Below are 12,021 nucleotides of genomic sequence, written 5' to 3'. Positions count from 1 at the left end.
GGCAATAGAGGGGACACTGGCTCTTCCCCAGGCTTGGGTCAGCCACATCCTGACCCACTCCCACAGCAGACCAACCAGCCCGTGGAGATGTGGTGCCCCAGAGCTGCCAAAATCATGAGGAAGAGCCCCTGCAGGAGGCCATGAGCTGCTTCCTCCCCTCACCCAGGGAGGCGGGCCTGTCTGCTGCAGTGAATCTGGACCAGGTACACGGAGAGACTGGCTGAGGCCAGAGGCCTCACTGCGGGGCTCTGGTCACTGCGAGAACATGGAATGTGGCCATGGCAGCCGGATGGGCTGAGATGAGGGCCGTGGTCCCATCGTGGCGGAGGCCGGGATCCAGCCCATCAGATGCCGACCCAGAATCCGAGTCCGTGCCCTGGTTTGGGAGACAAGAACTCTGCTTGCTAATGACAGGGTGAGACCTGTGTGAGTCTTCGGCCCACGCCCACTGGCCTGCCACAGACACGCTGTGCTCTGGGGCAAATTCCCACGGCAGATGCAGGGGTGAGGCCGGGGAGGGACAACATCGTGGCCAGGTGGGGATGCTTGCCGAGCAATATGGGGCTGCATCGGGGATGCCCGAGCTCAGATGGCGCCCACAGACCAGGAGGCCGCGGTGGAGGGGAGCCACAGGGTGGGGGGCAGACCCTGAATCTCAGGGAACACCTGCCCACTCCCACCAGGGAAATGAGCCATCGGAGTCCTGATCAGCCCAGGTAGCCTTGCAGGGGCAGGTACAGGTGCAGACCAATGGCTGTGGAAGCCCAGCCCCCTCCCAGCACCCATCAAGGGGCCACAGCCTAGACTGGGGACCATCCTGACCACCCATAGATGAGAACACTCGAGGCCCAGGGACTTGGGCCTGGTGTCTATTGAGGGTTAGGAGGGGGGAGATGATTGTCCAGCCTGGGAACACTTCAGCCAGCTGATGGATCAGAGGCAGTGGCCTGCAGCTCCGGCGTGGCCCGGGTACGTTTTTACAGCATGGCCATGTATCAAGGTGAGAGGGGAGCAGGGAGCTTCCGGGTGCACCCTCGCTCTTTGGTTGTCCCAGATGCTGGGCCTCTGAGGGACCTAGTAACATATCCGTGACCGTGCCAGGTCCTGAGTTCCAGGGCACAGGTCTGCTGGGGACACAGGAGGGCCTGGAGATAGAACCAAGCTCGGTAAAGTCTTCTTATTATGCATTATAAAAAGATACATTTTCTGATGGATGTTATGTATTTTTCACATTAATTTTGTAAGTTAGGTGCTGTTAGACCCATTCTACATGTGAGAAAACTGAGGTTCAGTTAGTCAGATGATTAGCAGACCCAAGACTAAGATCTCAGACTTTCTGGTTCCTAATCCCTTGCTCTATCGACAGCTCTGGAAAACCATAAATGAAATCGGTGGCCGCAGTATCTGTACAGCCAGTACTGACCTCCGGGGTCCCTGTCCAGGCCCTGCAGCCAGGCATGGAAAAGGGGACAAAATGCCTGTCGATCTGGATGGCCACCTTGGTCCTTGGTTCTCTTCCCTAAGACACACACACACACACACACACACACACACACACACCTGCACACTCACATGCATGCACACACATGCGTGCATATTTCTCGGATTGGCCTCCCCATCCCCTCCTTTCCCCTTGGTCAATCTTCCTTGGCCTTTCCCAGGTCTTGCTCCTCCCAGGCCGCTGGCCCTCTTCATGTCCTGGTCCTGCGGCCCCCAGCTTTTCATGTAGGGTCCTCTAGACTCCCTAGCCGAACAGCCTCATCTGCAACCTAGGTGGGCTTCTGCCCAGGACCTGCCACACCTGCGTCTATCACCTCCTCCCTCCCTCCTTCCCCACCCCACCCCCAGCCCAGGCTGGCCAGTATGCCCTGCTCGGGTCCCCACGCAGACAGCAACTAGCCTGGGAGTTCCCTTCCTCCCTGCCTAGGAAATCCCAGGCCTGCTTTTCTGCCCCCAGCCCAAATAGCATCCAGCACTTTGAGAGGCCTATTGTGGGCGTTCTGTAGGCCCACTGATGGAGGCCTAGCCAGCTAGGACCTGAGTGTTTGGCACCCAGGCAAGCTCACAGGGAAAGGTGAGGGCACGCTGTCCAGAAATCAGGATGACACACTATTTCAGTCCCTGGTTCCATGGTACTGATCTCTGTAACAACTCTGAATAGAATCATCCACCCCAGATCCCCTCCCTGGGGTGGGAGGGGAGTGGCAAGAGTGCCCTGGCACTGATGTAAAACACCAGCCACCCTGCACAGACAACTACATGTTCCCTGCCTGACTTCTCAGATGAAGGCTGGGTGCAGGCACCTCACCCTGCTCTCCCCCAAGCACAAGGAGGTCTAGAACCCATAGGCCTGGGCCTGTGCTCTGGGCTCCAGACATAGGTGACTTGTAATGTACAGGTGACTGAGGAAGCCATACCTTGTCCTGGATCTCAGTTTACCCACCTGTTCAGTGGGGGAGTATGGGTACATTGGATCTCTGGTTGCCTGAGGAGGCCAACCTCTTGGCAGTCATGCTATGAATCGATTGCACTTGAAATAAACAGACCTTAAATCTGTGCATAATGATATTCTAGGGGACGCCTGGGTGGCTCAGTTGGTTAAGCATCCAACTCTTGGTTTCGGCCAGGTCTCGATGTCAGGGTCCTGGGATGGAGTCCTGCGTCGGGCTCCACACTCCGCTGGGAATCTCTTTGAGATTCTCTCTCCCTCTCTCTCTGCCCCTCCTTCCACTCACATGCACGATAGATAGATAGATAAATAGATAGATAGATGATAGATTAGATAGATAGATAGATAGATAGATAGATAGATAGATAAAATCTTTCTAAAAAATGATGTTCTAGCCAGGACTAAAGTCTGGAATAACAGCAGAACAGCAGAAGGTAGAGGAGCAGAAAGTTTCCGAAAAATCTTTATGGAAGGACAATTACAAACTGCCAAAAAAAGAAAAAGTTTCTATTTTAACCCTGTAGTACACTTTGGGGTAACTCCACCAATGAGATATCAGGAGTGTGTGCACATGCACATACACACACACATATAAGTTTATTTCTTACTAGTGTATGAGGGAAAGACTATGGTAATGCCCTCCATGTAGATTTAAAACTTGAGGTTAGTTAGGATAGTGCATATGTTGACTATCACATGGTTATTAAGTACATGGATAGCCTCATAATACTATCTTAATATGAAAGAAAAAAATTAATGCAGATCCCATTAGTAGAGCAAGTTTGGGAGAGACTGAGGGAAAAACGGGGATGGTCTGTATCGCATAAAAAGCCATTGCTTAAATGTTTGCAGAATTTGCCCGGATGGCTCATCTGCTTCCATGTGGCCCAGCGGCCACAGGAGACCTCATACACTGCCCCCCGCCCCCACCCCCCGGCGCCCTGGCCCTGTTCACTTCTGAGCTGGTCATTCAGCTTCACCCCTTACCCTCTTTCCTGCTTTCTTCCAAGAGAGCCTCTTCTCGGTCGCTGACTGGCAGAGCTTGGGTTGAAACACAGATCGAGTGTCTACAATATGCCTGGCACCGTGCAGGGAGAAAGCACCCAAGTCCCCTCTCGGGAGCTCACGGACCAGGAGGGGGACAGCCCTCTCGGTCACAGAGCGAGATCTGTGACCGGGGCTTCAACAAACCCTTGCAAATTCCCAGTGGAGAGATACTGCTTAGCCAGCTGGGAGAGCCAGGAAGGCTTCCTGGAGTTGGTGACGCCTGTTTTCTAACGGGAGGTCTGAGGCTTGGCTTCACTTGGGCAACCCCAGTGTGGTGGCAGCTGGAGAAAGTGTGGCCATAACAAACCACAGGAATGTATGGAATGAGCACTGGGGAAGGCTGACCGTGGGCAGTCCTCCCTCTCAGGGCGCCCCGGAGCAACCCTAGGTAGAATTTTAGTGCCTGCGGGCCATGTACACGGCTGATTTCTATCTACCCCTCGCAGAGCCTCAGTGGGCTCTTCTGCAAAATGCTTTATTCATTTCCCAGCTGCCTAAGAAGCCAGGCCAGGAGAAAGGGGGGCCTTCCAAGGGCCGGTGAGCTAGGGGGAGAAGCGGAGTGATCTCACCTGACCTGACTATCCCCCTCTCCTGCATTCTTGCCAGACTCTCCTATCACACTGGGCCTAGGGACAGCAAGGGGAGAGAGGGCGGGGTGAGCAGGCTAGACAAGGGAAGGAGGGTGCACGGGACAGCCTGAGATGCCAGGGTGGGGTGGGTTCACGGTTACCTCTGACCATCAGAGGCGAACAGTGAATCAAGGCAAGGCCTCCAAAGAAATGCGACACTTCACTGTCAAGGAGGCCTTACGTTGCAATGGAGCACAGATCCCGGAGTCAGAGAGGCCAGGGTTCCGGTCCTGCATCAATCCTGTGTTAGCTGGGCCACCTCACTCAGGCCGCTTAACCTCTCTGTGCCCCATGTTTCTATCTGTTCCGTGGGATTACAGAACTACACCTGCTTTGCCCACTTCACCAAGTTGTTGGCGAGGCTCTCAAGTGCAACAGTGTGAAGGTGGTAAATAAGTAATAATTAATAATAGCATAATTAATAATAATAATAGTAATAATGAGCATGAGGCACACCTGATTCTTCCTATCTAAGTCATGCAATGCTCATCATTTTCATCCTCTGGCATCTAGAGAAGAATAGGTTACCATTCTTCCCATCCGAGGGCATATGTGCTAGAAATGATGGATCAGACAGTGAGAGTAGAATTTTTAAAAAATATTTAATTTATTTTTTTATGAGAGACACAGAGAGAGAGGCAGAGACACAGGCAGAGGGAGAAGCAGGCTCCCTGCAGGGAGCCCGATGCGGGACTCGATCCTGGGATGCCGGGGTCATGCCCTGAGCTGGAGGCAGATGCTCAACCACCGAGCCACCTAGGTCCCCCCGTGAGAGTAGAATTTTAAGGAAAGCTGAGATCTGTGAATAATTTATTTACCAGGGTAAAGACAGAGAAAGATGTCTCTATTTCGATAATTATCAGATGTTTTATGTGCTACCGTGCGGTTAAGTATAATAAGAAGCACTCATTTCTGGGTTTTTAGAGATTTGGGAAAACAGAAAGGCTGCCTATCTAAGACCCCAAGCCACGGGACTGGGGGAGCTGAGCCATGTGGGTGGGGAAGTGGTGAAGAAGCACCCAAGACTACACATCCAGTCTCCAGGAATGCCCATGCCATCCCCCAAAACCCAGTCCAGGACCAGCTGCAGGGCACTAGTGCAGGAATGAGGAGTGAAATAGCTCTGGAAGCAGTCCGCACGGGGCTTGTCCTGTAGATGGGCCAACGCTCAAGCAGGCCAGAAATGTGGAAGGGGAGGTTCCCCTCACTCACCCACATTTCTAGCACTCCTCCCTGAATGAGAAAAAGAAGCCTGATAAAAATCAGATGTCGGGGCACCTGGGTGGCTCAGCCTGTTAAGGGTCTGACTTGGGCTCAAGTCATGATCTCGGGGTCCTGGGATCAAGTCCTACATTGGGGATCTGCTTGTCTCTCTGTTCTTCCCTGAGCTCATGCTCTCTCTTTCTCCCTCTCTCTCTCTCACATAAATAAATAATCTTTTTTTTAAGAACAACAAAAAACCATATGTGGGCTGGTAAGCATGTCCCCTTTATTTATATTCTGAGCTGTTCTTTGATCCCAGACAGACCTTTTGCAGAGGACTGTCTCTACAATCCAAGACAAAAAGCGCAGGACCTTTATTTTTGGAGAGAGAACATAGTGACTGAAACTTACTCATACTAAGGTGTGAATGACTGATACCCAATGCCTTTAATGGGGGCAAGGAAAGAACCAGGAACATCCCAGGAATCTGGAGTAGGGAGGAAAGACCTCAGAGCGGGGAAGGTTACAGAACAGGGACATGGAGAGGTGGGGACCAGAGGATTCGATCCGAAGTCAGCAGATCTGGGTCCAGGCTGCACATCTACCACTTCCAGCTGTACAGCCCTCTTCAAGTTACTTCATCTGCAAGGATCTTCCTTCCCTTACCCATAAACTCAGGGAATGCTTGAGAAATCCACTGGGAGGATCGATGAAACTGGACTGGAAGAGGTGCCGTGTCAGCCTTCACCACCCGGCACAGGACTTGGCAATTTTGCAAGGGTCCCTGAGGGCTGGGCCAGTAGCTTCCCAGTCTTCCCTTCTGGTGTGAACTTAAAAAAAAAAAAATGCTGTGTGCTGGACTTGAGATCTGTGTGGCGCTGGGATTCAACCCTGAGCACACGGCTGCCAACGTCCTGCAGTCAGGCTTCCAAACACCAGTGGAAGCTGCCCGGTGGGGGCTTTGTCAGCACCCGTGTGTCTCTTCACAGGCTGGAAATGCTTTCCCTCCCCCAGGGGGCAGCCAGGCCATCCTGGTGACTCCTCAGAGGACTCATGGCTTGAGCAGGGGAGTGGGTCTGAGCAGTACCAGGCTCGGTGCCCCCTCAGGTCTCATCATGTCTCTGCACCTCAACTTGTTCACCTGTAAGACGGGCATGCTCATACCTACCCCTCCACATGCAAAGCCCCTGAACTGCACCTGGCACGCACAGGCGCTCCACGGGAGCTGGTCTTACTGTTTTGTTATTGTCATTGTCGTTATTATATATAATTGTGATGATTTAATGATGACACTGGTAATGGAGATGAGCCACAGAGGGTGGAGCATTGCCACAGATATGTCCACATCACCTCACCACACCCACCCCGCCTCCCAGGCACAGCTGTGTCCCACCTGGCACACTCCGGCGACCTTGGGCATGCCGGGCTGGGCAGGAGGCATATGCCGTCGGCATGTGCGGAGGCCAGGCAGGTGCTCTCAGCCAGCCCCTGAATCACCCCTCAGTTATGCCTGGCGGTGTGGGAGATCAATGTTCAGAACTCCATGCAGGGTGGGGGTGAGGGGCAAGCCAGGCAGGACTGGGGTAGCTGGGGACCAGGTGGGTGCTTGGAGGTGGCTCTAAAAGGCTTGGTTTGGGCAAGGTCCCTAACCACGAGGGCTGGAGGCTTATGACTGAATTCATGTGAGTGACCAAGCAGGGGGACTTCAGGTGGACCCAGATATTCTCTGGGCCAGTGGGTCTGGTCTCAGGGACTTGATCTGGGCCAGAGTAGGTATCTAAGTCGACTTCGGGAAGTGCAAGGCTAAGGAGCTTCTGAGGTGGTGGAAGCTGGTGGCTGGAGACAGGCAGGTGGTAGACCTTTGAGCCCATGACCCATGGGTCATTTGAGTCAAGGCCTCAGTGACCTCTGGGTGTAGGGGTGAGCAGTGGTCAAGAGTGAGGCTGGGTGCCAAAGACAGGGAGAAGAAGCAAGAAATCAGGACCTTGAGGGGTGCTCTGGCCTCCCAAGTTGTCACCCTGTAGCCCTTCTCCAGCCACAAAGACCGTTGCTCTTCCTTGTTCTCACTCTGGCCCAGGGTCTTCTGTTTGCTGTTCTCTTTGTCCTGTGCCTCTCTGCTCCTTTGTCACCTTGGAGTGACTTCTTAGCTAAGTGAACACATCTGCTGGAACTATCATGCCCAACATCTTCCAAGGCTGACTGACGTCTTAACCTCTGCCACCAAGACACACTGCCTTAGTGCTTCTGGGTCCCACTCGCTAATCCCAGGGCCCAGGTCATCCTTGCCTGGATGAAGGGTTGAGGCAGGACAGGTGACAAAATGACAGCTCCTGCAGCTACTCCGGGAGGGGTGGTGGTCATAAGAAGGACAGGGAGGCTGAAACTCTAGGTGGCACCTCAGCTATTGCACATAAACACACGCATGCACACAAGCATGCACGCACACTCATGCACATGCATGCACACACACATATACACACATGCACACAGGTTAAGTTAATGCAATAGAACAATGTGCAGGAAGAAAGAGCATCAAAAGGAGGGTAGCCAGTGTGCTGGCCATAAACATCACTGAACTTGCCCTTTGGGGGTTAACACATGGCTGTCTGGGTCCCAGGGCCCAGGACCTGATGAGGAAGAACATGTGGCCATCTATAGTTCCACAGGTCTCAGCTTGTGAGGCTCACGTCCTCGCTGTGCTGTCAGACAGTGTCTAATGCACCCAGTGCCGCAGGTAGCACTCATTGTAGCAGGAAGCAGAGCAGAGGATTTCAGGGTATATTTGGGAGGCTTGTGTCTCAATACTCAACTCATTGTCTGTTTCCTCAAAGCCAACAGGGCAGCTTTCACTGGTGTCTTTCCTCCAGGAGGGCATCACCTGCTCTCTAGGTTAATCCTTCTTTGGCCTTCACCCACCCCATCCATTCACAAACATGTATTTGGCCCTGACTGTATACTGGCCCCTGGGACATAGCAGCAAGCAAGGCTGATGTGAGCCACACCTTTGTACACCTGACACCAGAGAGATAGGACAACATCATCCCGGTGCATCTGTGTGTTTGGATGCCCAGCACATGTGTGTTAAGTTGATGGTCTTCTTTTTCTGCATATCAGATTGACATCTTTTTCCTCCCCACCCCTCCCCATCCCAGTATTGGAAGCTTTGCTTTTTTCTTCCTGGGATGAGTGATTTCCCAGACTTAAGAAGACTGCCTGGGGGGATTCCTGGGTGGCGCAGCGGTTTGGCGCCTGTCTGGCCCGGGGCGCGGTTCTGGAGACCCGGGATCGAATCCCACATTGGGCTCCCGGTGCATGGAGCCTGCTTCTCCCTCTGCCTGTGTCTCTACCTCTCTCTCTCTCTCTCTCTGTGACTATCATAAGTAAATAAAAAAAAAAGAAGACTGCCTGGCAGACTGGGCCCATGGGGTTCAGTCCTCCCAGATGTCAGCAGGCCACCAGTCAGGAGGAAGTAAGGACTGTCTTCCCAGGCATCTGGGGCCTCCCTAACTTTCCAGCCCCACTCCCCAGCTTATGACACCCCACATCTCCCAAGACAGTTCCAGCTGAAAGGCAGCATTGAAATGTGAAGGAATGGAAGCCTGTGAATGGCTTCTAGGCCTCAATGGCTCTGGCCAGGAGTCTCTAGCATTCTCCAGGGAAACAGGAACATACCAGCAAGAGATAATGCTGCCATTGCATTAAGCACAGGAGAAATAGGGAGGTTGAAAGCATTGTTCATAGTAAATGTATCCAAGTAAGTGTCAAAAACATCCCAATGGTCTCATCCTAAGTGGGGGACAATGGAGGACCAAGACAGAAATGTCCACTCTCACCACTTTTATTCAGCATGGTATTGGGAGTCCTAGCCACAGCAATCAGACAAGAAAAAAGAAAAGGCATCAAATCAGCAAGGAAAAAGTCAAGCTTTCACTATTTGCAGATGACATATTCTATGTAGAAAACCCAAAGGACTCCAATAAAAAACTGTTAGAACTGATAAACGAATTCAGTAAAGTCTCAGGATACAAAATTAATGTACAGAAATCTGTTGCACTTCTATACACCAATAATGAAGCAGCAGAAAGAGAAATTAAGGAATCAATCCCATATACAATTGCACCAAAAACCATAAGATAACCGGGAATATACTTAACCAAAGACGCTGAAGATCTGCACTCTGAAAATTATAAAATACTGAGGAAAGAAATTGAAGATGACACAAAGAAATAGAAAGACATTCTATGCTCACGGATTGGAACAATGAATATTGTTAAAATGTCTATACTACCCAAACCAATCTACACATTTAATGCAATCCTTACCAAAACACCACCAGCATTTTTTCGCAGAACTAGAACAAGCAATCCTAAATTTTGTATGGAGCCAAAAAAGACCTTGAATCAACAAATCAATCTTGAAAAGACAAAGCTGGAGATACCACAACTCTAGACTTCAAGTTATATTACAAAGCTGTAGTAGTCAAAACAGTATGGTACTGGCACAAAATTAGACACATAGATCAATAGAGAAGCATAGAAAACCCAGAAATGAATCCACAATTATATAGTCAGCTAATTTTTGACAAAGTAGGAAAGAATATGCAATAGGAAAAAGACAGTCTTTTCAGCATCTGGTGTTGACAAAACTGGACAGCTACATGCAAAAGAATGACATTGGACCATTCTCTTTTACCATACACGAAAATAAACTCAAAATGGATTAAATACCTAAATGTGAGACCTAAAACCATGAAAGAAAGCACAGGTAGTATTTTCTCTGACATCAACCTTAGCAACTTTTTTCTAGATATGTCTCCTGGGGCAAGGAAAATAAAAGCAAAAGTAAACTATTGAGACTACATCAATATAAAAAACTTCTGCATAATGAAGGAAACCATTAACAAATCTAACAGGCAACCTACTGAATGGAAGAAGATATTTACAAATGACATATTTGGTAAAGAGTTGGTATCCAGAATACATAAAGAAGTTCTACAACTCATCACCCCCAAAAATGAATAATCCAATTAAAAATGGGCAGAAGAGATGAATAGAATTTTTTCCCAAAGAAAACATCCAGATGATAACTGACACATGAAAAGATGCTCAACACCTCTCAGCCATCATCAGGGAAATGCCAATCAAAACTACAATGAGATATCATATCACACCTGTCAGAATGGCTAAAATCAACAACACAAGAAGCAAAAGGTGTTGGCAAGGATGTGAAGAAAGGGGAACCCTCATGTGCTGTTGGTGGGAATGCAAACTGTGAAGCCACTATGGAAAACAGTACGGAGGTTCCTCAAAAAGTTAAAAATAGAACTACCCTATGATCCAGCAATCACACACTATTAGGTATTTACCCAAAGCATAAAAAATACTAATTCAAAGGGATACATGCACCTCCATGTTTACAGCAGCATTATCTATAATAGCCAAATAATGGAAACAGCCCAAATGTCCACTGATTGGTGAATGGATAAATATGTGGTATATACATTACAATGGAATAATGGTATATGTACAATGGAATATTACTCAGCCATAGAAAAGAATGAAATTTTGCCATCTGCAATGACGTGGATGGAGTTAGAGATATTATGCTAAGCGAAAATACTGTATGATTTCACTCGTGTGGAATTTAAGAAACAAAACAAAAGAGCTAAAGAAAAAAAAAGAGATAGATAGGCAAAGCAAGAAACAGACTCTTAATTATAGAGAACACACTGATGGATCCCAGAGGGGAGGCAGGTTGGGGGATGGGTGGAATAGGTGATGGGGATTAAGGAGCGCACTTGCGATGAGCATCGGATATTTTATGGAAGTGTTGAGTCACTATTTGTACACCTGAAACTAGTATTACACTGTATGCTAACTGAAATTCAAACAAAAACTTAGAAACACACACACACACACAAAATCTCGATGCGTGTAACCCGCCTAATGGCCGAGAAGTCTAAAGCACCAGCATTACAGCTTCATCCAGTCTGTTGCAGAGACACTTAGAAGGGGAAAGATCATGTTTTGATGTCAGATCAGCCTGGTTTTGAGTTCTGGCTACGGTCCTTATTAGCTGAAAATGGACTCTATGCTCCTCCATGCAAAATGTGTCACATTGAATAACTATGGAAATACTGGCTTCAGGGCTTGGAGGCTACTTTTATCCATAATAACCAAGTGAATAAACAGTCATGACCTACTGGGTTTATGGTGAGGGTCAATAAGACCATTTAAATATATTCTGTGGCTTTATTCCTTGCTGAGAACCCTTAGACCTTGCACATAAAAGGCATTCAATGACTAAGCGCTGAGTAAATTAATAAATAAACCAGTGAATGAATAAATGTCATTTATCTCATCAAAATCCCTTTGCCTATGAAAGAAAATCCAAGTTTTTTAAAATAGCAATTGTTAAGGAGTGTTGCTGCAGTGTCAGCACCTACCACTCCCCATCCCCTCCACCCACCCACCAGCTCAGCCTCTTCTCCTTTCTTTACACTCTGTCAGGGCCCAAATCCTTAGCCTTCTTCCGTCCCACAACACTTCCTGTTTCTCACTCTGGACTCTGGGCTTGCAATACCCACTTCTTGTCCACTTTAAGATATGACTCCCTTCCCCAAACAGAGTTGATCACTCCTGGCACTATGCTTCCCTGCACTGGGTCTGTGGTCCTGGGGCTTGCTCTTATCAC

Source organism: Nyctereutes procyonoides, unplaced genomic scaffold, assembly GCF_905146905.1.
Source record: "Nyctereutes procyonoides isolate TBG_1078 unplaced genomic scaffold, NYPRO_anot_genome, whole genome shotgun sequence".
Lineage (NCBI taxonomy): Eukaryota > Metazoa > Chordata > Mammalia > Carnivora > Canidae > Nyctereutes > Nyctereutes procyonoides.
Note: the sequence above shows the minus strand (reverse complement) of the source record.